The 24,658-nt window shown below is 36.3% G+C and overlaps 1 long non-coding RNA gene across 1 annotated transcript in view; it reads left to right on the forward strand.

Annotated features, from left to right (window-relative positions):
• Positions 1 to 6,885: 6,885 nt before the first annotated feature.
• The window catches only part of LOC139792068 (uncharacterized), a 65,501-nt gene continuing 47,728 nt past the window's right edge, over positions 6,886 to 24,658 (forward strand). Inside the window, exons 1-2 of the long non-coding RNA XR_011724131.1 lie at positions 6,886 to 7,052; positions 8,412 to 8,617. This is a non-coding gene — a long non-coding RNA (uncharacterized lncRNA). The remainder of the gene's footprint in view (positions 7,053 to 8,411; positions 8,618 to 24,658) is intronic.

Raw genomic sequence — 24,658 nt, forward strand, 5'->3', positions numbered from 1 at the left:
AAGGAGGTTTTAATTAGATCTAATTTGAACAGGGGCTTAGGTTAGATGACATCCAGAGGTCCTTTCTGACCTAAAGTAGCCTTTGATTCTATGTCATAGAATCCATCACATAACAGCACATTGGAAACAATAAAAAGACTATAAACTTGACCCTATCATTGTAGCTAGAAATTGCTTTTACCTGTACTTTAGTGATAGGTTTGATATAGGTTTTTCTGCCTATATTAAAGAATTATTCTAGTTAAATTGATCTCAAATAAATTATTATCTTTTATTTATGAATATGTGTTACGTAATGAGGTGAAAACAATTTGTATAGTTTGTGAGACTGAGGTTTGAACCAGCAAATTAAACTACTAATCAGAAAGCGGGAAATTTAAAAAAAATAAATCTATGCATACACTTATTTTAGAGGGTACAAATGACTGTAAAGGGATAAACTGAGACTGGAAATGCTCAGTATTCCAAACAATTTCCGGACACCCATCCATACTTAAGGTATTATGTACATTGATTTATGAAAAGAAGGCACAAGCAATGGAACATACGTGATTAAAAATACAACATCTGAGGAAACTGCTGTGATTTAGAAAATGGTGAAGAGAGAAAAAAGAGGACAGTAGAAGGAGTAAATGAATGCTGCAGATGCTGTTCATTTACATTTTTAAGTTTATCTTGGCTCCTTCCTTTCTACAGGAAATGGGCCACATTGCTTAATATTTCACCAGACTATCACTAACTATTTTAGCATCTCTCTAAACTGTGTAATAATCTTAAATTATGGATGTATGTATTTCATAATCTATGAAACTTTTTTCATGCATTTCATTGCCAAAGGAACTCAAAGGAAACGGATGGAAAAGATTTCAACTACTGAAATTCGAGGACATTTTTCCAAAGGAAAAAAGTGCAGGCTGCTCATTTCCTTGAAAGAACATTTCTAACCCTCTGAAGGTGGATTTCAAGTATATGGAAACCACGTCTGGGCTGGATTATTTATAATCCATAGAGGCCATGACATGGTTTTGCAGCATTTCTGTTACCCACAGAGAGGCAGTACTTTGCTCAGGTTCTTCGTTTTTTGAGGATGTTAATAAACTACTCAGTATCTTAACTCTTCCTGCACACTGCACTGGGAAGGATTTTCAGGAACTAGGAGAAAGACCTAACGCTGGTCCAGACCCAAACAGTTGTAGACTTGTGCTAACTTTCAGACTTTTTTGTCCTTCACTGGACATATTACTCAATGTTTGTTCTGTATTATTCATTTACAAATAGAAAAATTTTCTTCTGCTCTGTCTCTAGCATCTTCTCATCAGCTTATCCTGTCCTGTGAGATAAACTTCTAAGTCACTGCAGGCAAGGCTGAGATCCTGAGGTATGATTTTAAAGGAAGAGAGTTTTTAAAACTAATAGATTTCAGGTTCTTTTTACTTTATACTATGCTTTTCAAGACTCTGAATCTTATGCCTACAAACTTTTCTCTCACCTACAAGGCTAGATTTTTTTTTCCTTTTTAAATAAGGGTAGAAATATTTTCCCTATCTAGAGCTGAAAGAAAATCATTGCAGATTATTATTTTTCCAGAGAAAGCATTGCATGACATTCTTCTTAGCTGTAAATCCTCTACTGGAGACTGGCAGCTTTTAGAGAACATAATGTATTTGTTACACAACAATGTGCTTTATGTAATTTGTCCTTTGTTCCAGAGAGAAAACTAGGTTAAACTTAATATGATCTTAATATGATTTATATGTAGATAGGCGTTGATAGATAACCACATTTTGTAATCAGATGTTAGGCAACAGATATGTGTTTAACTTATTTTGAAAGCAAAAAACCTGTCACTCAGGTAGCATTACACTTTGAACATTTATTTCCACTTTCTAAAATTCTTGCTAAAGCAGAAGAAAGGTCAGATTTCTTCTCTCCTTCCTTCACTTAGAATCACTAACCACTGGCAGTTCAGCTGGCTGGAGAAGTCAGTAAAAATACATTAACTCATCAGTTGTTCTGGACTGCTATTGCATATAATAGCAATTACTCCTGCTCTATGAGGGTCACAACATGGCCTACAAATAGGAACCTTCTCCCACAACATCTGTCTTACTCAGTGCAATACAAAATGATCTACAGATGAGAAAAATGAAGCTCAGATTTGAAAGAACTTAAGCTTTGAGCTTTCAAAAATTTTTAAAGAATCACTTCTCTCCTTTCAATTCTTGTAGAGAACTCTGTTATTGTTATCTTTGAATTATCTTCTAGAGATACATGTATGGAAGAAATTGGTCTGATTAGCTAAAATATCAAAAATTATAGTAGTTAACAAATAAATCTATGATCGAAAATGTGTGGAGCTGTCTTTTATAGTGTGAATTCATCCTCTTCTGAAGGACCTAAAGACTTGACATTTTTGGATCCATATTCAGATTACATCAGTCCAGATTTCAATATAAACACTAGAGAAAAAAAAAAAAAAAAAAGGTTTATTCTTTTACCACTAATGGAGTAACTACTCAATGAAAGATTTCCTAAGTGCATCATTCTCAAAGCTAAAAAGGAAATCTAAAAGTGGAGTGGCAGAAGCCCTGCTGGAAAAAGTTGTCATTATACAGTTAGTGGCTAAGGACTGCTATATAATTGATGTTCTGCACTGTTCTGCTTTGGTAGGTCACATAATACATACATAATACAATCATACATCTTCCTTATTATCAGGAAAATTCAAGTCACATCTCACTTATTACCAAGAGTTCTAGATACAGCTTGAGTTAATAAAATGCTTGCTTAAAATCATAATTGAAAATTTAATATAATCTTATTTGATCACTGAGTATAAAAATCACTGAGTAAATTAAAAGCAATGACATCAAAATTTCACACAGAGAGGAGACAGACAACCAAGGAATGCTGAAATTATTGTTTGACCTGCTGCAGCTCTCTGAGTAAATGAAGAGAATATAAATCCTTGGAAAGGAATATTCTTTCCATTAGCTCACTGAACATCCTCAGTCAATGATTCTGCCATACTAGGAAGGTGCAAACTAGTTTCAGAAAAACAAACCAAAACAATTCCCCCCCCAAAGAAAAAAAACAACAGCCAAAACCCGAAAACAAATTATCACTCTCTTATCAGATAGTCAAATGAGTGGCTATTTGGTGACTTAACAGGAGGGTAGCCAGCAGCTGTTACTTATTTTGCTGGCTTTTACAGATCGTGAAGACTAGATATGGCCAAAAATTACTAGCATGAATATTATGAATGATTCAGAACATATTCACAGTCAGACTTGCAACAAATCAGAACACAATTGGGCAAGGCCCTGACCATTTGAATTCACTGGAATGACTCCAAATATAAGTTGATCAGATGGTGACTAACGGTATCTTATATGTCTAGAACTATTTGTAGGATATAAGCAGAAACATTTACAGGTAGTTTAAGGAGTAATTCAATGAAACTAGTTCAGATGGTAGAGATGAGGAATCCTTTGTTAAGGGTGTCCTTACCTCAGTGTAGTGAGGTCTTTTTATATTATTAAGTACATCATAGAGGAAAAACAAAATCTAGAGAACATGGAAGGGAAAAAATGGCCCAATATTGCTTTCCAGTAAAAGGCAATAGACCACTTTAAAGGAAATGTACTATCCCTGGTAGCCAGGGGCAAATGTCTTTTGTACAGTACAAATGCACAGTTTTAGTGGAGAGTTGAAATGTTTCTCTTGTAAAACAGACTACATTATGGTAAAGCAAAGCCTGAATTACACTTAGTCAAAAACAGCTGTATCTTGGTTTTGATCTTGTATATTTTGAGTTTTGTGAATAATAAAAATACCTCAAGCAGATCATTGGGTTGCTTGCTTAGTTGCTGCAGCCACTTTAATTCTCCTTATGCAGAAAAATGACTCATACAAATCACTATGAGGAGACACTGATTGCAGCTATATGGTTGACTTTATACGTTGAATATGATTTTTATTAGGTTCAGGATAAGTTTGTGCCACTGTCTTTTTCTCCTTTATAAAAAAAAAAAAAAAAAAAAAAAAAAAAAGCCATCAGGATGACATGCTAACACCTTTCTGGAGACTTTTGTAGAAATAATTTTGAATTATATAGGAAAAGAAATACCATTCATTTGTTACCTGGAGATTTGGGACTGAAGCTTGTCTTCTTGCACATAGTTGTCGGGAAAAAAAATATTTATATAATTGTCCTTTTTAAATAATGTTCACCAGAAAAAGTCACTCATTTAAACAAAGAATAAGTTTGGGCTAGGACAAAAATTTTTTTAATCTGTCTCGTATATGACTGAAGCACAGTAGTTTAAAGTGATACTCTGAATGCTCTGCATTGACCAAGAATAACAGAATTCCTTCTAGTGGGCTGAAAGTCCATTGCCAGCTGTGTAACTATGGCTCAGTGATCCTCTTAACTGATTTTTCTGTAAATTAATGATAGAATGGTCCGTTTCCCAAAGCTGCTGGATGTGTCTCTGCAGAAGACAGAGGAGCTCAGCAGTTCCCATCCCAGTGAGCCAGAGAAGAAAGGAGGAAGGAGAAAGCTTCCAACAGCTCCTGAGCTTTCAGACAAGCGTGGAGTTGATAGTTAAAGAAAATACAACCTAAGTAATATGTGGAAAGGACAAATAAATGCTACTGAGAAAAAAATATTCCTTCAACTTCTTTCATGGCTGATCACTATGGCTGACCATGGGGGTTGTAAGCTGCCTTTATCATTACTGTATCTCTTGTGTCTCTGAGGCAGTCAGCAGAGCAAAGGAGCTTGGCGTGCCTGAAAGTAAAGCCTCTCCTCCAAACTCCTCCAAAACCTGGGCTCACCTGTGCCTTTGCAATCTGTGTCTCCTGCCTGTAGCTGGCACATTTAGCAAATTCTCTTGTGCTTAATTTTGTTTAATTAACTTCCCTACAAATAAAGATTGCCTTTCTTGTTTTCTTGTTTACCTGTAATCATCATGAATTTTTTTTATCCCATATTGTGCTATTTCAAGGCTTTTTCCTAGCAGTACTCTACAGCAAGATTCCAGTAGTCACTCTCTTAAAATTCCCACCAAAGCTGGAGGACTGACATTCTCTTTGCCACAGTCTGTGGAATAAGGTAATGGTAGCTATAACACACCCCTCCTTTATGTCATGCTTGTTGAAGGATATTACTTGTTGGTGCAAAGGGCATTTTTTATTCCTTTTCTTGGAATGAGACACTAAGGAGATGTGAAAGCAGCAGCCACACTGTCATATTGGTGCACTCAAGCCTATGAAACAAACCAAAAATAGGTAGAATTTCAGTCAGAAATTCTCTTGAGAAGTGGATTCTCTCTTCCCCTGCATAATCTGAACTTTTAGACAGTAATTTTCAATTATTATCATCTCACAAATCTTGAAGAACGGTGGCACTACACTTCCTCTTCTACTCTACTGTAGGTAAAGGAAGGAGGATACTTAGTGATTTGCACACCACCTTCACTCCCTGTGAATAGGAATTAAATGAAAAATTTGAAGGAATCTGGTTTAGAGACTTATTCATATTACCTGTGTAAAATTACAATGTTCTTATATGGTATAGGAATTAATTTTTTATGGAGACCTTTGATCCAGCCCATTTATGATGAGCAAAGTTCAGTTGTTATCAGGTGGGCCCACATTTTTCCATTAGCATTTTAAAATTCTTTCAAACTCAGTCACAGTGAACATTCACTGAACGTTTCCTTGGGGTCAGTTTAGCTGCCTAAGTGAACTGCATATTCAAATACTGGGTATTATGAAGTGCAGATTCAAAATAATAGCCACAAACTAGGAAGCCATTTTGAACAATCTGGGCCTTAGACATATAAGTATAGTCATCTGTGTTGACAGTTGTGTGAACCAGCAAAAAAGAATGCTACAGAAAGCAACAACATAGCTTAGTATTACATTATTTTTCACTTTACACTAACCCTCTTTTCTTTGGTCTATTTCCTTTTGTCATGTGTTAACAGCATGAAAGATTTTAGTGCAAGAATATAAACTTCATAATATTTTTTAAGGGTATCCCACCAGCAGATGAATAAAATTTAGCCAAAAGAAAAACAACAGAGTCAGACCACAGAGAAATATAATTTTGTTTAAGGCCCATTAGGTTTTTCCTCTGGGAAAGATTAAAAAAATATTTCCATCCAAAAAAATGCTGTTAAAAATCAACAGCTATCAATATTTTATTCCTGAATCAGAAATATGGGAATCACCCTAATACTCTGGTGACATTAGAGCAGCGAAATCATATATTTTATATTTGGTTTTGTTGTTTCTCTTACATTAGTAGTTCATGAGATGAACTTCTTAGCTCTGAAGTTTGAGAACACATTGCCTGTATTAGCAGAAAATGAGCAGATTAGTATTTTGAGTCAGTATTTTGAGTCAGTACCATCATAATTACTCATCATTTAAAATGTGCTTTTTAGCTCAAGATTTTCAGGCATGTTACAGAAGTAATGACTCTGTGTTCCTCCATAGAAGTGGGAAAATAAGCAGCAGGCAGTGGGGAAGGGACTCGCCAAAACCTTTTAGCAAACTACTGTTGAAATCCAGATCCCAAATTCCTCATGAGTGGTACTTTGAGCACTGACAGAATTTAGATAGCTTACTTATGGTGCCTGCAAACATACAGTAGCTTGGAGGGTACAGTTTATAAGTTTGTATCAAGCTAAAGCAATCACTTTTTCTGGATTTATACTGTTGTCAGGCCTTTCTTCTTGCTGGAATGTATCAGTAGTTCTTGTTGTCTGATAATCTTTACCATTACCAAATAACTGATAAATCTCTACAGATAACAACTCATATCTGCTTAAACAACAAGATGCTAGGCAAGGGTTTCATTCTGCTGAACCAACAGGAGCTGTCTACAATTTATCTGAACTTAACTTGTCCTCTGTGTTCTTAAGTCACCAGAGATAGGCAGACACTGAAAACCATCCATTTCTCCTATTTTACACAACTTTTTTAGATGTGGAAATAAACATCCCCTGGAAGTAACTTTCTTGACCATAGAAGATATACAGGTAACTAATTTAGAAGATATGAAAAAACACATGGCTAATATATGTGTGAGGAAAGTCCTAAATTAGTTAAAATATTCCATCAGCTAGATTGTTTAGGTGCTACTTATATGGATTTCTATGATGTTACATAAATCCTGCTTTCAATAGTCTGTGATTCCATCTTAAACTAATAAATGTCTCATATTTTACTTTGCCACCTTGTTTGTTAGAGCTTTCTCCTGCTTTCTGCTGCCTCTTGGCTAGTGTGATTGTAATACTTCCCAGGGCTGGGACCATACTATCATTGCATTTCTTCAAGAACCCTGTCCTGAAAATATCTGCATTCCCACAGAACACAAAGATGATGAAAATCACATTTGCATATCATGTTGTTAATTATGAGAGGTATAATATTTATTAATTTTAATGTTATCTCACCTTTCCATATTACTACTTGTAATACAAACCATTTTATAATGGCTTAGAGGTGCTAGATTCTGAGCCAGCATGGCAAATCTCTCAATGCTTGTTCACAGTTCAGACTACGGAAAACAAGTGTTTATGTAACTTGATGAATCAGTTCTTCCAAGTTGTAGGCATTTTTTAGCCCAGCAAAACCTGATAACATAATAACATGATCTTATGGGGACATATTAAAAATATGTTCATAAGTTATGTTAGACAATGATATGCCTATGCAATATTATGCTCAAAAAAACAGCTTCACTTATTTAGAAAAAATAATGAATAAGTTTATAACACAAAAATCTACATGAGTGTGTGCAAACTCTCACTAGAGAGGCTGGAGAAGGTTTTATTTATGAGCACAGGAATACAGGCTTGTTTTTGTTTTTTCCTGTATTCTGAAATGGAAACAAAACCAAACCCATTTATCATTACCAAAAAGTCTGGGTAAAAGATTTCACAGCCTTTCTGGGACTAAGAAGCAAACTGAAAATTTGTATCTCTTTGAGACTGTATTTCTAAGAATATTTTTAAGTTAATTCACATTGATGAAATAAATAGATTGTGAATTAATTTTGTGTGAGCAGAGTTAAATTGCCAGTTAAATATAAAATCCATGTGTGAGCCAAGAGAATCTATTGATCTGTTTCTTTTTTGGTGTTTTTGTTTGTTTGGTTTTGAATGTTTTTTTGGTTTTTGTTTGGTTGGTTGGTTTGTTCTTTTTTTTCTTCAAGGAAATTTGAGGGAGTGACTTTTTAAAAGATCTTTGTCTTGCTCCTAACATCATTGTAACTGTGGCATAATTGGGGAGTATATGTGTCTTAATTCCACCAGTCAATACCATGCACTGTTCCACTGCCTGTTATTACTCATATTAACACTTTGAACTTTCATATGCCTATATTTATTCAACAGATGGCAGAGCTTGTGAGAGGATCAAACATCTTCTTGACAAGAGAGCAGCTCATTTTGTGCAAGGAAACTGCCAAGTATCTTGACTGGATGGTAAACAAACTGATGGCCTGCTTCTTCTCCCAGGAGGAATTAACTGCATGCAGCAGTCACAAAGAGGGCAGAGAGGCATGAGCTGCTGAATCCTGCAAGCCTTAATTCAGGAACTGGTAAGCAAACTCTGAAGCTACCCTGCAGTAGGGTGCAATTTTATTCGAAGATGAAAAGTTCACCCTTGAACTCTGTAAGTATCATCTGGATGATGAACACAGCAACAATATCTTAAATCTAATAGAGAATGAGAATCTTTTTGCAGTTTTCTATATGAGTCTACATATTTAAGGTATTGCTTTAAAAAGCTCCTAAAGCAACTTCAGCATGGATTTATGGTGTTATCAGAATACGAATGCTCAATAACAAGATTTACAGTGGTTATCTGTATTCAAGAAGTCTGTTTTGAGATAGTTAAGAGCCACCAGAAACTGTTATTGGAAATGGACAATCTTAACTGTACAGTATTTTTTTTAGAAGCTTCTTTCCATCAGAGCATCTTGTTTTCTTTTCTGACAGCTTCTCTAGGACTTTTCATAACAGACAATACCCCAGAATTAACTTCTTACCGAAATTTTCAACAGACAGCAGATCTAGCTCTGTAGTTCCTTGTTCCAACTTCAAAGTGGGATAGCACAGAATTCACTCATGTATACCTCCTAAAAATGCTTTCAGTTGAGTTAAATAATGATTAAAATACAAGAATATGAATTACTGGAACCAGTATGACTTGGTAAAACACAGAAGCAGGGGAAAGTCCTGTAGGAAGTCTGTGGGAATGAAACAACTGATATTGCCTGTTCAGTGTGGAGCAGCAAGCACTAGTGGTACTAAAAGCCATCACTTTAAATTCACTTTAGAAACAAAACCTATTTTTGTGGATATCTTCCAGTCTAGTAGTTATAAAAATATAGCTTCTTCAAGAAAGGTGCTTGTGTTATATATAAGTTCCATTATTGCCTTCTCATATTTTTGCAGTGCCAAAGAAAATACAAAAAGACTTTCTCAGGTTAGACCTATTTTCCCATGGTGATGATGTCTCTGAAGTTGTTCAAGTGGCACTTGTTGTCTTAATCTGGTTTTCAATTTCTCTGGTCCTTCATCCTGCCCTGAGAATCCCTAAACCACCTTTAAGAGATGCTTATATAACCTGTGTTTGTAAAACACCACGCATAATGCTTTTTTACACCTTCCAGATCCATCTTTTTCCATGTTATTAAGTTTATCCTGAGCCTTTCTTGCTAGACTTTAAACCAACTAGATTCTGTCCTTACAGATGCAGACAAGTATCTGCACCTTCCCAATGCATTTACATTTCACATTTGAAGTTTGTTAGACTGCTTTCTTTCAGTAGTTTTTACTTTCAGAGCTCAAATCTTGCTTTCACTAAAACCACTTTTAAATAGAGAGTTCAGTGCTGGTAAATTACTCCAGTATTTCTTCATTCTTCTAATGAATAAGAGTCCTATCTCTAAACACATTTAGAGAGCTTTTAAACTCTGGTCTTCCAATTGTGATTCTATCACAGATAGTAATTTTGCTGTTCTCATACTCTTCTCAGGATAAGCCTACAGGGGAAATAAATTCTTCACAAGGGAAACAAAACCAACTCCTGATATTAAAACGGGTCTCTGGGCATCCTTGTGATGCAAACATTACAGTATTTCCTTTTAACACTTCCTGGGGTGAACACAGTGCAGCTCCAAGACATTTTAAGATACTGTCATCATTCATCAGCACTGTGCTGATTACAGGCAGAATCTCAGCTAGTAAAAACCAGTGTAAGTCCTATCAGACATCACACTCAACACTTCTCGCCATCTGTATGAAAATGTGCCTTCTGACTGACACAGGATTTTATCAGCAGCATGCTTTCTTAAGGTGTCTGAGATCAGTAGTGGCACATATGATAGGCATCTCATAAGGCTATCTGATCTTTTAAGGTCTGGACTGAATTGTAACATCCCTGAAGCATTTAACCTCTTCTAATTACTGTATCAATTCTGTCAAAGATACCTACTGGAAGATGTATATCCATCTCTCTGGCTTTCAAGCTCCTTCCTGTCTTACCTTATCTGTTGTTATAATAAAGACTCATCCTAGTTACAGAAGACAGTCTTCTCATTAAGAAACTTGTAAGAACAGTATCCAGTTTGTGTTCAGTGGGAGCATACAAGCCAGGTCTCTTTGTATAACTTGTGGAAAACTCCATGTCTTTCCTGTTACTCCAATAAGCAGTTCACACTGGAGTATACCATACTTTCATACAAACATCCACCTATAGTTAGTTACATTTACAGTGGGTTTGTTACACATGCAAAAAGCCCATGGACTACAGTAGGAGATTTAATGTGCAAGAAATATCACTTAGGCAGACAAAACTTTTATTACTTCTAAAGATATTTTCTCTTGCCTTCAATAAAGAATGTGGGGATAGTATATACATGTTGTGTTAGAGGTTCTGTTCGTGCTTCACTTTAGACAATTATTAGACAATACTCCAAATTGTTCCTTATGAAAATCTATTAAATGTGGTGGTTTTGAAAAAAAGGTATTTCATGGGGTCAGATAAGTGGAAAACAGTTCTCCTGGGTACTAAAGCAGTAGAAATAAAAAATGTGTGAATTCATTTTTTCCTTGGCAGCTAATGCTATTCAGTGCAAAATTTGTGCAATGTTTGATGCACAGCTCAAATATTTGAGCTTTTTGAGATTCAGAGGAAATATATGTTTGTTTTTTCTAAGTCAGTCAAGGGCATATATGTGTCAGTTTTCATTGAGAATAATTTCCCTCAGGATCTTTCGTTTAAGTTAACCTTCAGACCTCTACTGACCCCTTCCAGACCATGAGGGTTCCTTTTTTTGTGTTGTTCCATGGATACATGTACTTGCCAAAATCTAAGTACCTTCAGAGCATGATGTTGACTGACTGTCTGAGCAGTTCTCAAATATAAAAAAACTGCCCTGCAAACTGCAGTAAGTAATTCTCCTCCTTCCTTCCCACTGAAATGATCTATTTCCCCAGTACTAATAATACAAACACTCGGGTAAGTGTATATAGTGGGGTCATTTGAAAATATGTGTCCTTACTTCTTTCAGAAAAAGCTACTCTGAGCTATATATGTTTAAATCAGATTCCTGAAGAGCTGAAGAGCTGTGCTTGCAAAGAAATGACAAAGCACAGCTCTGGAAATTCTTTAAATATATAAAAAGGAACCCAATTAGTTGAAAAAACATGGTAACAGTAATATCCCGCCAATGTAACTTCTCTGGAAAAAATACTGCTTTTTCACTGGCCAGGGGAACTTCACAGAAATTATAAAAACTGCTAGTGCATCAGTCAGGACATGAATCCAAGCCCTGTTCCACTCTTTGCTTACAGGATAGGCCACCCATTTTCTCAGGAGCTAATTTTGTTCCCTGTTCAAATGTACCAAATAATTTTAGAGTTAGGTCATTGTTGGCAAGTAGAGGAGGACTGTTGAAAGTAGGGAAGTTTCCAGGGAAAAGCAGGGACCGAATATTATTCAAGGATCCTTCTGCCTAAAAATCATGAGGTTATTGTAACATAGCATTCTGTTTCACACAATCCATTGATGTTAGTAAGTAAGGAATGCTGAAATGTTTTGATTTGAAGGCTGTGTTGGAAATGAATAATTCATTTCAGTTCTGCATCCATGAGCTGAGAAATACATTTGCAATATGCATTTCTCTTATAGAATGCTTTAATGAAAGACAGCTTATTTTCTTTCCCTTAGATGAAATCACATGATTAATTCTTTGTAAAGAGCTAGCAAAAAAGTTCTTTTGCTGCAGCACCAAGGCAAGGGATCAGTTCACTGATTTGCAATAAACTATACTAGTAACTGATATTTTAATGGTTAATGATTAGCAATATGAAACCTTAACAGATAGACCTTTTAAAATGTATCACTGACAGTGAGGTTTATCTGAAGGCATAATTACAGATGTAATGAAACTGTTGGACTAGATGGTCTCCAGAGGTTCCTTCCAGTCCCTAACATTCATATGATTATGTGATTTTTAATTTGTGCATTTACTAGTTGCAGAATACCCTGAAAGTGTAAACTAAGTTATATACATCTTTGTTTTAGAGTATGGGAAAATAACTTCAGAGGCTCTATGCTTCTCCTTTTCCCAGCTCATTCCATTTGCTTTTGGGTGGCCTGAATAGACTACAACCCAAAGGTGAGTTAAATCTGGATTTTATTCATAGTTTCCACACCACAGATAAGCAGAAACAATCTTATGCTTCTCTTAACTGTGATTTGTTCTTTCATTCATTCAGGTGAAATTTCAGCTTTGAATTTTACCATGTTCAAAGGTTGCCTATATTCTATGGTGCCATATGGCAATAGCCAAATTAAATAAGCTCCCTCAGGAACAGGCCAGGTCATGAAAGCAAAGTGCACCATGGTAATTATGTATAATACTAGGTTTAAATGAAGACACCTTCTTAGAAATATTTAAAGTGAAAAATACATTCATGAAAATGTTATATAAATGGTTCAAACCTGACTATCCACTCAGCCTTCTCCTGCTGGGTACTCATCCATATGTAGGGTAAGCCCTTCTGGAAAAATTCATAAGGGAGGGAAGAAAATATAAAGCAAGTCTCTGTGGTCAGAGACAGATGTCATTCTCTACCTTTGTCCATGGCTTGGGGCTACTGAGACGATACTGCAGACACCACTCCTTTCTCTCACTCCTTGTCCCAAAGAGATTTTAGACAGATCTCAGATCTCTACAGTTCACTCTCTTTCTTTAATTTCTTCAATGTCTGTCATATGGATCCCATTAAAAACTAAGGAACAAGATCAATGACTTCCAATAAACCCTTATATAGGTACTGAAAAATCATGTAATAGCCCTCAGTACAGTATTCTGGACTCCAGTTCTCAGCCATCACAGATTTCTGTGAAGCATTCTCTAATAAACAGTCAGGCAGTTTCCTCTGAAGCAATATTATTAGAGTCATTGCAAAATGACTTGGAGCTTTCTTTAGCTGAAATTTGGCTCTGAACTAATAGTTAACCTCAAAAATAATCTTTTCTTTTGGAAGAATTCAAAATGAGACCAACCAGCATTGTTCAATACCAATTTGTATATCCAACTGTTATTAATTACTGTATAGCCTCTATTTTTAACTTTAAATCCCCTGTCTCCAGCTCTCCACACACCTTTGCTGGTCACTTTCATACAATAGGATGCTTTTCATACGATAGGATTCCCTCCCTTAGCCTAATATTCTAAAATGTGCCTTCTGATGCCAGGGATCCCTCCAGAGCCAGTGAAGAAAGTCAGGTGCCTCCAGAAATGTATACATCCAAGTTATGTTATATATCTATCTCAGTCTCCTGAAGAAGACTATGTATCTCCACAGCCTATAAGGAAAATTCAGACCATAAGTCTAAGATAGATGCTCGACTTTTAGGTGACTATAATCTTTTCATAAATTCCACTTTTTGTGTCCAGAGAAGGCATTGTACATTAATAATCATAACCTAAAACTATGCAGACACATTATCACAGAATCAATCTATGAAAATAAATCAAAATTCATGCTAATGAAGCTTGTCTAAACGATCAAATGTGTTTAGCATTATATTACTTATTCTTTGCCATTACTTTTAGGCATCCAGTGCTACAAATGTTAATCTACCTCTGGCAATATTGAGGGGAATTGTGAATGCTCGTCATCTGAAATGATGCTTAGTTCACTTTGAATTTAATATGCACAAAGCTACACCAGGGTTTTTGTTGGATTCACTGGGCCAGTCATACCATATTAAAGGTAAAAAAATGTTACGATGGGAAAAGCATCTCAAATCTCCTAAATTTAGGCAGTTTGGCTCACCGGTATTAGACCGTGATATTTGAAAGGATCTCAGATTGTGATGAATGGTAACTAAAACAAGCAGTCCCTAAACAGAAAGCTCATCTTTCTGGACTCAGTCCTTCTGGAATATTGCCCTTGGCATAATCTGCAGATGTCACTGGGGAGGTGTGGCACTTCCTTGCTGTATGGCCAGAGCTGTGTGAAAACTAAATACCTTAATTCATGACATGGCACCAGGTGCGTCAGGAGTACATGTGTTCTACTGCTCCCTTCTCTCCTTTTACCTGCCTTCATCTGTCTCTTCAGTTGGCACCCATACAGTGCTTCCAAAGCATGGAGGCATTTTCTTTACCCATGCTAAGGAATCCCCTGCAAAATTTTCTTGAGAAGCACCCACTGGTTTAGGATCCAAATTAGCTGAGTAGCTACCTCCGTGGAGAGGGTGCTCTAAGGGTCACTACACTAAGTTAAGGATGTCCTAATTTTCACCAGAATTATTTTTTTTAATTTCCCTCAGAACCCTTAGGTGTCTGAACAAATGGAAGCTCACAAAAATCTGTCCTGGTATGCAAATCTGGCACGTTGGAAATATCTTAGTTGATTTGTACTCTTATACATACTCAATAGGTGAGTAGAAGTACAAGTTACTTACGGATTGGATTCTGAATTAAGTGTCTCAGCAACTTAATGCTGTCCAGAAAAATAGTGAAAGAAAACAGCAGAATGTAACAACCAGTCTTATTTCACACTATTCTGGTTTAATGGGAGCTGCAGATCGGAGAGTGAGCTATGGGACTGCATTTGCAAGTGTGTTTACAGATACAGTATTGATTTCTTTGCTCTCTCAGAGCATTTCTGTACTGCCACTGCTTGCAATAAACAACCCTGCAAGAGCCTACATGGCTGTGAAGCCATTATACATTATTTAAGAGGAGCTAATCAATATAAAATAAGCATTCCCTTTGTTACAGGAGTGCTATTGACAGAATGCTTCTCCCTTTTAATTTTTTATTATTTTGCATTGATTGCTGAAGGCCTGCATAGTCTTCAAAAACATATACTGACCATAAATTTCACTTTTCATATAAAAGCAGATTACCCCATTTTAGCACAGAATACATTTGGTAGAATATCCAGAGTTCCAAGAAATCAATATAAGCATAGCCATTAACTTCAATAGAAGAAAAAGCAGGCCTTTGACCAGTTATAAAAATCAGTCCATTTAACCATCTCTGAAATAAAAGATAAATACAGAAAAGAACCCATCCTATTCCCAAATAAGTCCTTAACCTAAGAGTTCACCTGGAAAGAATGCATGGAATTTAAGTTTTGCAGCTAAATGAGGAAAAAGAATTCCACCATCTGTAATATTAAAAATCGTATTCTCTACTCTGCCTCAGACTTGACCTGCTGTTCTGCTGTCTCATGCCTGCAACATTGTTCAAATAGCAGCAAACAAGTATAAGATGGGGTTTGCAAAGTTGGACTGCCTTGCACATATCTCATCTATACTCTCCTAAAAATTTCCACCTGGCTCAATGGGAGCAAGGATGAAGTAGACAAAGAGGAAACAATTTGAAAATTCCATTGTCACTTCTTGGATATTCATTCATAGGAATATGTTTAATTAGTGAAGTGTTTGGATCTTTTCAACTGGCACTTATTAACTACAAATATGACATTTAGGAGATCAGATTATATGCCATACAAAGGCCTAAAAAATCCTAGATTGGTGTCTTGTTTGAGTACATTTCATTTCAATCTTCAAAGAAAAGGTAACAGGCTTTTTCTCCCAGTTAAAAGCTAAAACTCTATTTTTACAACTGAACTCTAAAACTTACATACTATGATTATTTTGACCCTTTAAAGGTCTACTTCAGTGAGGGTTATCAATATTGCTTCAGGTGGGATGATGACTAATCTATCATTCAAAACTGAAAATTTTTATGAAGAAATACTATGTTTGACATTTTAGAAATGAATGAAAATTGTAAGTAAAATAGAAATGAAACTCCCAAAGACAAGTAGTAAATTTGAAAAGAGCAGCATTTTATTTCTTTTTTAATGGAAGATACTTGACTATTCTCTGAAATTTATTTCAAAAAAGATAGAATGAATGGAGTGAAGGTATATTTTTCTGGTTAAGAGGGAAGTATTGTGGGATGCTGAGATGGAGAAGATAGATGAGTATTTAATTTATTTTTTTTTTTAGCCACTAGCCATTGATGAATGCAGAATGTCTAATGGTCTCAGGATGACCCTTTCAATTCATAGTTAAAGAAATCTTTACAAACTACAAATCTCACAGGTGACCAGCTAAAAACATTACAAGGGTTTCCTGACTGCTAAGAAGTATTGTGTGTCACACCGTTCTATTAGCAGAACAACAAAAATGAGATAAAGAGATATTTTTGAGAAACTGTAAGCTTATAACTCATAGCATCAGGCACAGCACAGCTTGCCAGAGGCATTTCCTTTGTAATCTAGAAGCCCATCTGTACAGTGTCATGGAATAATACAGCAAGCAGAAGCTTTCATACCAGTATCTGTGGCTATGTGCATATGCACACCTCCTCTAAAAGCTGAGATGACCTCCGCTCAGAATACTGAGGGTAGAAGGCATCACTGATGCTCACTTTATAAATAATACACTAAATATTAGACATACAAAGTTTAAAATGCATCCCAGTCAGCACCTGGAATGCTAAGTCTGTCTGTATGAGTGTAGAGGCTGGTCACACCTAAATTTTCAGATTCAGTACAATGATTCTTTAAGAAATGGAAAGTGCTTTAGGAGGGCCCAAAATCTGAGTCATGAGTATGTGGGTACTGACAGGGAGCACTGAACTAGGACTCTCTTCTCTGTCTGGCACACCATATGGAGGCTTTCCAATTTTAATAAATTACTGGGATTTGCAGGTCCCTTGCTTAGTGAAGGAGACACCCTGAAGTCTGCAAAGGTATCCAGGCAGTGCACAAGCCAGAGAGTGGAGTAGGCTTAGGTCATCTGGATTCTGGAGTGAGAAATTCAGAGTCAGAGAACAGACGTGGGCTTGTGCAGCTCTTGAGAAGTGCTAAATCACCTCTCTCACAAGGAGAAAGAAGAGATCATCTGGAATTTGTGAAGCAGGAAGATTAACTCTTGAAGAAGGCTGATTGTTCCTGCTAGTGACAGGTACAAGGGCAGAAGAGAGACTGCAAGACAAACATCAGTGCTGCCAAAGCACTGACACTCTGACAAAGAAGCACCACAAATAAAAAACTGCTATTGGCTTTAGAAAAAGAGTTGACTTGCCTGAATAAATTAATCCCAGCTAGAGATTAAGTTGTTTTTCTCACACCAATTTTGCCATTGCAGGATTCTCTCTTATACCATGAACAAGAACAACTTCTCCTTTCGTGGAGTAAGAATTTATATATGTATTAACATTATTAATTTATTTATACTATTTTCTAATTCCAAGAAAATATGTATTACTCTGTCAGGATTCCATCCATTTCTTTCTTTTTCTCTTCTTACTGTAGGAGCCATCCGGTAAAAAAACTGTCAATACAACAATATATCTGAAAAGATAAACACTTGACAACTTGGCAACACTTAAGCATTCTTCATCCTTATTCTTTTATGCATCATGAGTATCTGCTCAGAACACCCACATACATGCACAAACATTGTGTCACTCACATAATACACTCCTTTTTCCAGCCACTATTTTTCCTTTCTTAACAGTTCCAACAATAATTCATTGGCAGAGCAAAACCTTGGAATAAACATCTCATTTATCACTGGACAAAGACAGGCCTTTACTTCTCAACTCTAAAGGCCAAGGTGGAACTGGCTGCATCTCGTTTGTCATAAACTTTCAGTAGATGAATTAGTTTATATCTGGGTGGACTGAGACAGGCTGGAGCTTACTGCAGAGTTTTTTCATAGTTTAGTCAGGATGGAGCAGAAGTTCTGAAACTTCACTGCCAAGCAAGATTGACTTTATCCTGCCTGCAAGAACCAGCACTGAGGTTCAGAATTGCTCCCTGAGGTTCTCAGGCCATGCAATTACAGTAACTTGTGTAACACCTCTGATCAAGAAACTGCTTTTTTTTTCATCAAGAGTCTTGTTCTATTCACAGTAGAGACTTAAAAAGAAAATAATGTCAGCCTCCAGTATCAAGCTGCCTGTGAACCATTTTATGTTACCATTAACAAGGGTGGGTAACAAACCAGAGAAAAATAACTGAAAAGTCCCATGTGCAGCTCACTGGAGAGTCAGTCTCAGGATGGTAGAAGTGAATTTCAGGAAGAGTTTACCTAAGAATTGGTTAATAATGGCCCCTGAACAGCAGAGCTCTCATACAAGTTATCTCATGGTGTCTCACTGCCAAATTCACAGGCTACCACCCAAGGAGGGATTGTGCCTGAGGCTTACTCCCTGTTCCACATCTCCTTGGTACATGTAGATGCCTGCAAATGTTACAAAAGCTGTTAAGTTTGTGCAAGTTCCTCCTCTCCCTCTGCTCCATCTCAGACCTGCTCCAGCAGATGAGGACACATCCATGATATTCTCCTAATGACACCAGTCTGGCCACACAAAGTTCAGGAAGTCCAAAAAGGTCTCAGAATGCCAGGCTAGAGACAACAAGAAGGACACAATGACTTAAGCTCCTGTTTATAAGGTTAAAAGTTAGTTAAAAAAGTTCTATCTCATGTAAATGGGGACTGTTTTAACAGGGAACTAAAAATAAAATAAAATAATAAAATATAATAACAACAAGCTAAAATAAAATAATAAAGTAAATGAAAATAAATAAAATAAATGAAATAATAAAATAAAATAAAGAAATAAAATAAAACAAAACCCCGCTTCCCCCAGGATATTTCTTGAAAGGCAGAGCCATAGCAAAGAAAATCTTTGTTTCCCCACCCCCTGGGTGAGTTCCCTAGCCACAGGGTCACTAACTGCAAAATCGACTACATCATCTGCTGACTTTATGAATGGTGTGCAAGTCTGGAATACCATCTCTCTGGCTTTCTTTTTAATTGACACATTAATATGTAAAATGAAAAAATTCCTTGTTTCATAAGAAAAAAACCCCTATAACTCATTTTGACCAAGAAAACCCTACTAGTTCTAACCACCTGCATTTCTTCTTCAAGAAAAATGACTAGGATATGTTAAAGATCATTGGCATTTAAACAGGTAAAATGCACTGTATTGTGAATTAATCCCTGTTCCATTCCTTGTTCTTTATGCTACAAAGTTTAATAAATTAACAATGTGATAATTTTTACGTGTCGTTAAATTTTGATACTATTTCTTTTCCCTTGATAAAAAAACCTTAGTCTTATATAATTGTTCCCTATACTTAAGGAAGATTAATTTTATATTTCAATTGTTTAAAGTTACACTTTCCTTCACATAAATTATTTGGGTCTGTTCCCTTCCCATTTTAACCTTTTCTCCTCAAGTTTAGGGATGCCGAGGTCCTACTCATTACATGAAGCATCTGATAGTTTGAAAGAATAAAAAAAAAAAATCCTTTTCTTGGTGAAGCTTACATTTAGGGATGAATAGACCACTTTAAAATTTCAACAACAGCACTTAGCCAAGAATGCAGAGATTGATAGTTTCTCAAAAAATTAAGATTATTTTAGGACATATTTGGTTAACAAAATATCTCAGGTTTCCCACTCAGTCTCAACAGTTGGCTTTTGCTGTACTAACCACTGCTGTTAAATTATATAGTGCACACTACACTTATGATGGACATGGCTATAATGGACAATTGGTTATAGCGGACAAAAACAGATCTCCCAAACCAAACATATTAAGTTCAAGACATTCCTCTCTGGTTATAACAGACAAACGTTGTCCACAATGCCAATTTCTGGGCTTTTTTCTGAACTCTGTAAGTGGACTGAATAGAAATGGCAGCTGGTGAGGAAAGTTACAGGAATACTGTGTTTTTAAAATAGATTGTGCCTTAAACCAAAGACTGATCAAGATGGTTAGAGAGGTTATGACAGACTGGCACTTTCTGCCCAGAAATGTCTGTGATCCTTTCACTCCTGCTCTAAAAGGCAGCTTCAGGAGCTGCAGTACTGTGGAGATGCAAAAGGCCTCTGATCCACCATTCCTTCATAGGGCTCTTCCTCAGATGACACAGCCTGTCCTGCCCATGAGCAAGGCCAGGAGCTCCAGGATATACCAGCTGGCATCATAATTTTCAAGGTAGCCTTTTACATCCTGTTTTTATCAATATTTGCCAACAGCACAAGGGTGGACTGGTGGGCAGGCTAAAATGTACCCATTTCAAATAGAAAGATGAGCCTGAGAGCTGCGTGGAAATGTGAAATAAGTATGTTCCATGGCATATGAAAATATTGCATGTTAGGCTCAGTCAAAACTCTTGAGAGGTTTTCATAATACTCACCTAGGTCCAACATCTATCACAGATAAACATTTAAGTGACCATTCAGCTTAACTTCTTAAAAAATATTTTTCCTGGTGGAATTTCAAAAAATCAACTATCAATGGTGGGTGTAGGAGTGAGAGTTATGAGAGTTAAAGAAACTCTCAAGAGTGAGAGTCTGCTTTTGGAACAAAGAAACAAACCAACCTTGGTTTTCACTTCTATTAAGAGTAAGCAGTTCAAATTGAAAACTTTTTTTCTGAAGAGTGACATCAGCTAGACATGCTTGTCTCAAATAAGGGCAAAGCCTATTTATCTGAGTTCTGCATTGAGGACTTAGCTACAAAACACACGACCCTTTTAAAAACAGTTCAGCACATTTTTCCTTAATAGTCACATACATGGTTTTAGGGGCCTTCTGGCAGGCCTTTCCTGGCCAGTGTCTACTATCAGTGTTACTATCAGAGTTAGTTCTGCAGGATCCTTGCCTGTCTGGAGCTCACAAACTCTCAGCATAATTTACCTCTTAAAACAGAGCAATGAAATAGGACATAATTCACACTTGTACATCCATAAACATTTACACACTCCTGTGAAATAGCTCTGGAAGAAATAGAGGCTTTGTATTTGCATGGACAAGGTCCTGCAACAGTGCATCCTGTCAGCTGACAGTAACGGGGAAGAGCTGAACCAAGATGTAATTCTGCATTTCAGCAAAAAGCTTAATTTTGTTCTACATGTGATTTGGGATCCAAGACTGTCAAAAATTAATCTAAAAAGTATAATAAGTTGGTAAAACAAACAAGATTGTCTGTGAATTTTAGTTTTGTCTGTGTGACCGCCCCGTAAAATAGAGAACAACCCAAGCCAGCACAAAGTACATTGGAATTTCCCTCACCTAACACCTATAAGGAAGTTCCAACGTGTAACTAAAAATAAATGATGGCATTCTCAGAAATCTCATGGCAAAATATATGTGATCCGTGATAGTCTTGTCTAACACAGCATGAATTCAAAAAGACCAGGCAGTTCACAGAGTGATTTTCCAGGCAAGGGGGATCTGTTTCTGCCCGTATGTCTCTTCTCTTTTGTCATACAATAAGGGCATCACTTTGTTATTGTCTTAGGATTGTTCCATTCCAGTGGTAAGATAGTTGGCTCACATCTCTTCCATTTAGGAGAAAGGTTGCTAACAAAATGTGATCAGTGAAAGATCACTACGGAAAGCCATTTGAATGGGAAGTTTATAGGGAATTCATACTGGCAAACATACTTGCTGTCTAGAATTATAACTGAAAAAGTCTGCAAGGTGCATCCAAGTGTACTGTATTTTTGAAAACTGTAGAAAATATCTGTTTAAGTAGTCAAATCATTGAGATGATTTGGGATTTTGATTTCTTCTTTTGTTCTGAGTTTCCATATTTTAAGGAGTATTTTCCAGTTACTGAATAGATGCTACCTGTACTCAAGCATCACTACTGCACAGAACTTGATAGAAAACATGAAGTATCACCAAGAGTTATGGTTTTCACAGTTTTCTGTGCTTGTAGCTGATCCTCTTTGCACAATTTCAAGTAAACACTGGACTTTCTCACCAGCTAATTTACAACATGAATAAATATAGAATGGTGAAAAATGTTACCATTTCCCTAGTGTCTAAAACAATTTATGGTGTATGTCGATCTTTTTCTACTTATCTATCTTCTTCTCGTTTCCTTGGTTAAACATATAATGCTAAACAAAGGGGGGAAAGGGGAAAGTAAAAAAGTGCATTGCAATTACATTTGGCATTTCGAATACAACAAAAGGGACCTATAGAGCTGCTTTATTGTACAGTCAAGTAAACTCCAGCTGTCAGCCCTGTGATCACTTTTTCAACAGGCAAAATGGACTCAGCTCTAACCTGGCTACATGCTGGTTCTCACCAGTATAACAACTGATATGTTCTTCCTTATGAATTGCATTTACAATTATTCCTTGGCTTTCAAGGAAGACTTTGAAGGAAAAATGCATTTAGACTCCCTAAGGGAGTGAGTTTTTTGCTTTGCTCTTTATTTCATTATATAGAAAAGCTGTATATCTGTTTTTATTAGAGCTGAAGTAAAACCTTTTGCCTGGGATGAAAACTTTTGCAGAATGACTTGCAAATCTTGTGGTTTTATTGGAATTCTCCTGTTATATTTACACTGAAGAGCTCAAAACATGCTAAATATGACCCTCTGCCTAGAGACAGACCAATTACTGCATATATGGAGTCAGATCATATAAAGTGCTGAAACTTTGATCATTTCTTTAAATGTGTCAGTAAGGGGAGAAATCCTGGCCTTGCTGAAGTCAATGGTAGTTTTATCTGACTTCAGCTGGTTCAAGGCTTCACTAGCTGTCTGGGGATTCTAACAGGGATTGCTAGATCTGTTGTGCAAATTGTCTGAGCTCCACACTTCACAGGAAGAACAAGCATAACTGAACACTTAATTAATTTAAAACTTTGAAAAAATTTTCTTGAAAGCTTTTGGGTTTCAGAATGTTTGTTTTTAAATTTTTTGAAGGAGCCAAATTATGAGATCAAACAAACTTAATTCTGAACATCTGTTTCAGTCTTACTGAAAGATCCTCACCACAGATCTGGCCAGAGTCCTGGCACAAAGTATTTTGAACAGCTACCAGAGTTTCTGACAATTTCATCAATAATAATGACACATTTGAAAAAATTAATATCTATACCTGAGGATGTCCTGTGTTAAGTAGTTTTACTTCCAATAACCCTTTCATCTGGCATATCTGTTGAACACCTGTAAATACTTTCCTACCACCAAGCAATTTAATGCCCAGTGGCTTTTCACTCCTCCCTCCTAATCTTCAGCTAGCAGGGAGCTGCAGCTGTATTTGGATTCTAAAAGCACTAAAAGTTACTAGCTATACCTCTGTAACTTTTTCCAGTGAGGAAAAACAGCCCTAGCAGTTCCCTAGTGCTAAGATGGAGAAAGTTCCCATAACATGACTTGTCAGTGATAAAAATATCATCAGAATTGATTACAAAGGTCAGCAAAATTGGATTGAAGATCTATCTCCTTACTCCCCTCTCGATGGAACTCAATTCCTTGCCTTAGGTTTTTTTAATTATTTTTATAAATAACTTACAGGCTGGAGTCTGAAACAATGAGTGAAGGCCATAAGAGTGTGTTGTAGTCATTCAACTCAATTAAAAAAATAAATTAATACTTATTATAAAATTAACCCCATTATATTGGCACTGAAGAACATATCAGAATGGAAGCCAGAATATGATAAGTGGGCAGATGTGCATGTAAATGTGTTACCCTGTTCTAAAGGAGGAAAACATTCCAGAAAAATATCTCTGCATCTCAAAACTTCAGTAAACTGATTTTTTTTTATTCGTAATAATATACACATTTAACAGTATTTAAAATACATAGCATGACTTTAGTAACCAAATGAATTTAAGCATCCATTTCCCCCAGGCACTTTCAAAACATCTGTTTAGATGATCTGAAGAACCCTTAAGAACCAAAAATAACTATGCCAAATATTATCCTAAACAGAGCCTTTAACATCCAAAAGTACTACAGTATTATACAGCTCAGTCCCTAACAGATGACTAGAGAGGTATCCTACTGGTGGATGACAAAGAGCATGCTCTCTAATACTCTGCTATTTAGTGTTCTTTTGTCCTTAATGTAGGTGGGAAGATTTAACAATGCAGTTAGTCTTTGACAGATAAATATAATATGTAAGATCACTTACTGGTGGCATTCTAACTACAGAGGTAAGAATTACTTGTCCTTTAACAATACACAAGTTTTATGACCTTATGTTGTCAGACAGAAGAAAACCAGCAACATTTTTAAAAAATCCTTGAGTTCAGTGAGGAG

This window comes from Heliangelus exortis, chromosome 2 (assembly GCF_036169615.1).
Source record: "Heliangelus exortis chromosome 2, bHelExo1.hap1, whole genome shotgun sequence".
Lineage (NCBI taxonomy): Eukaryota > Metazoa > Chordata > Aves > Apodiformes > Trochilidae > Heliangelus > Heliangelus exortis.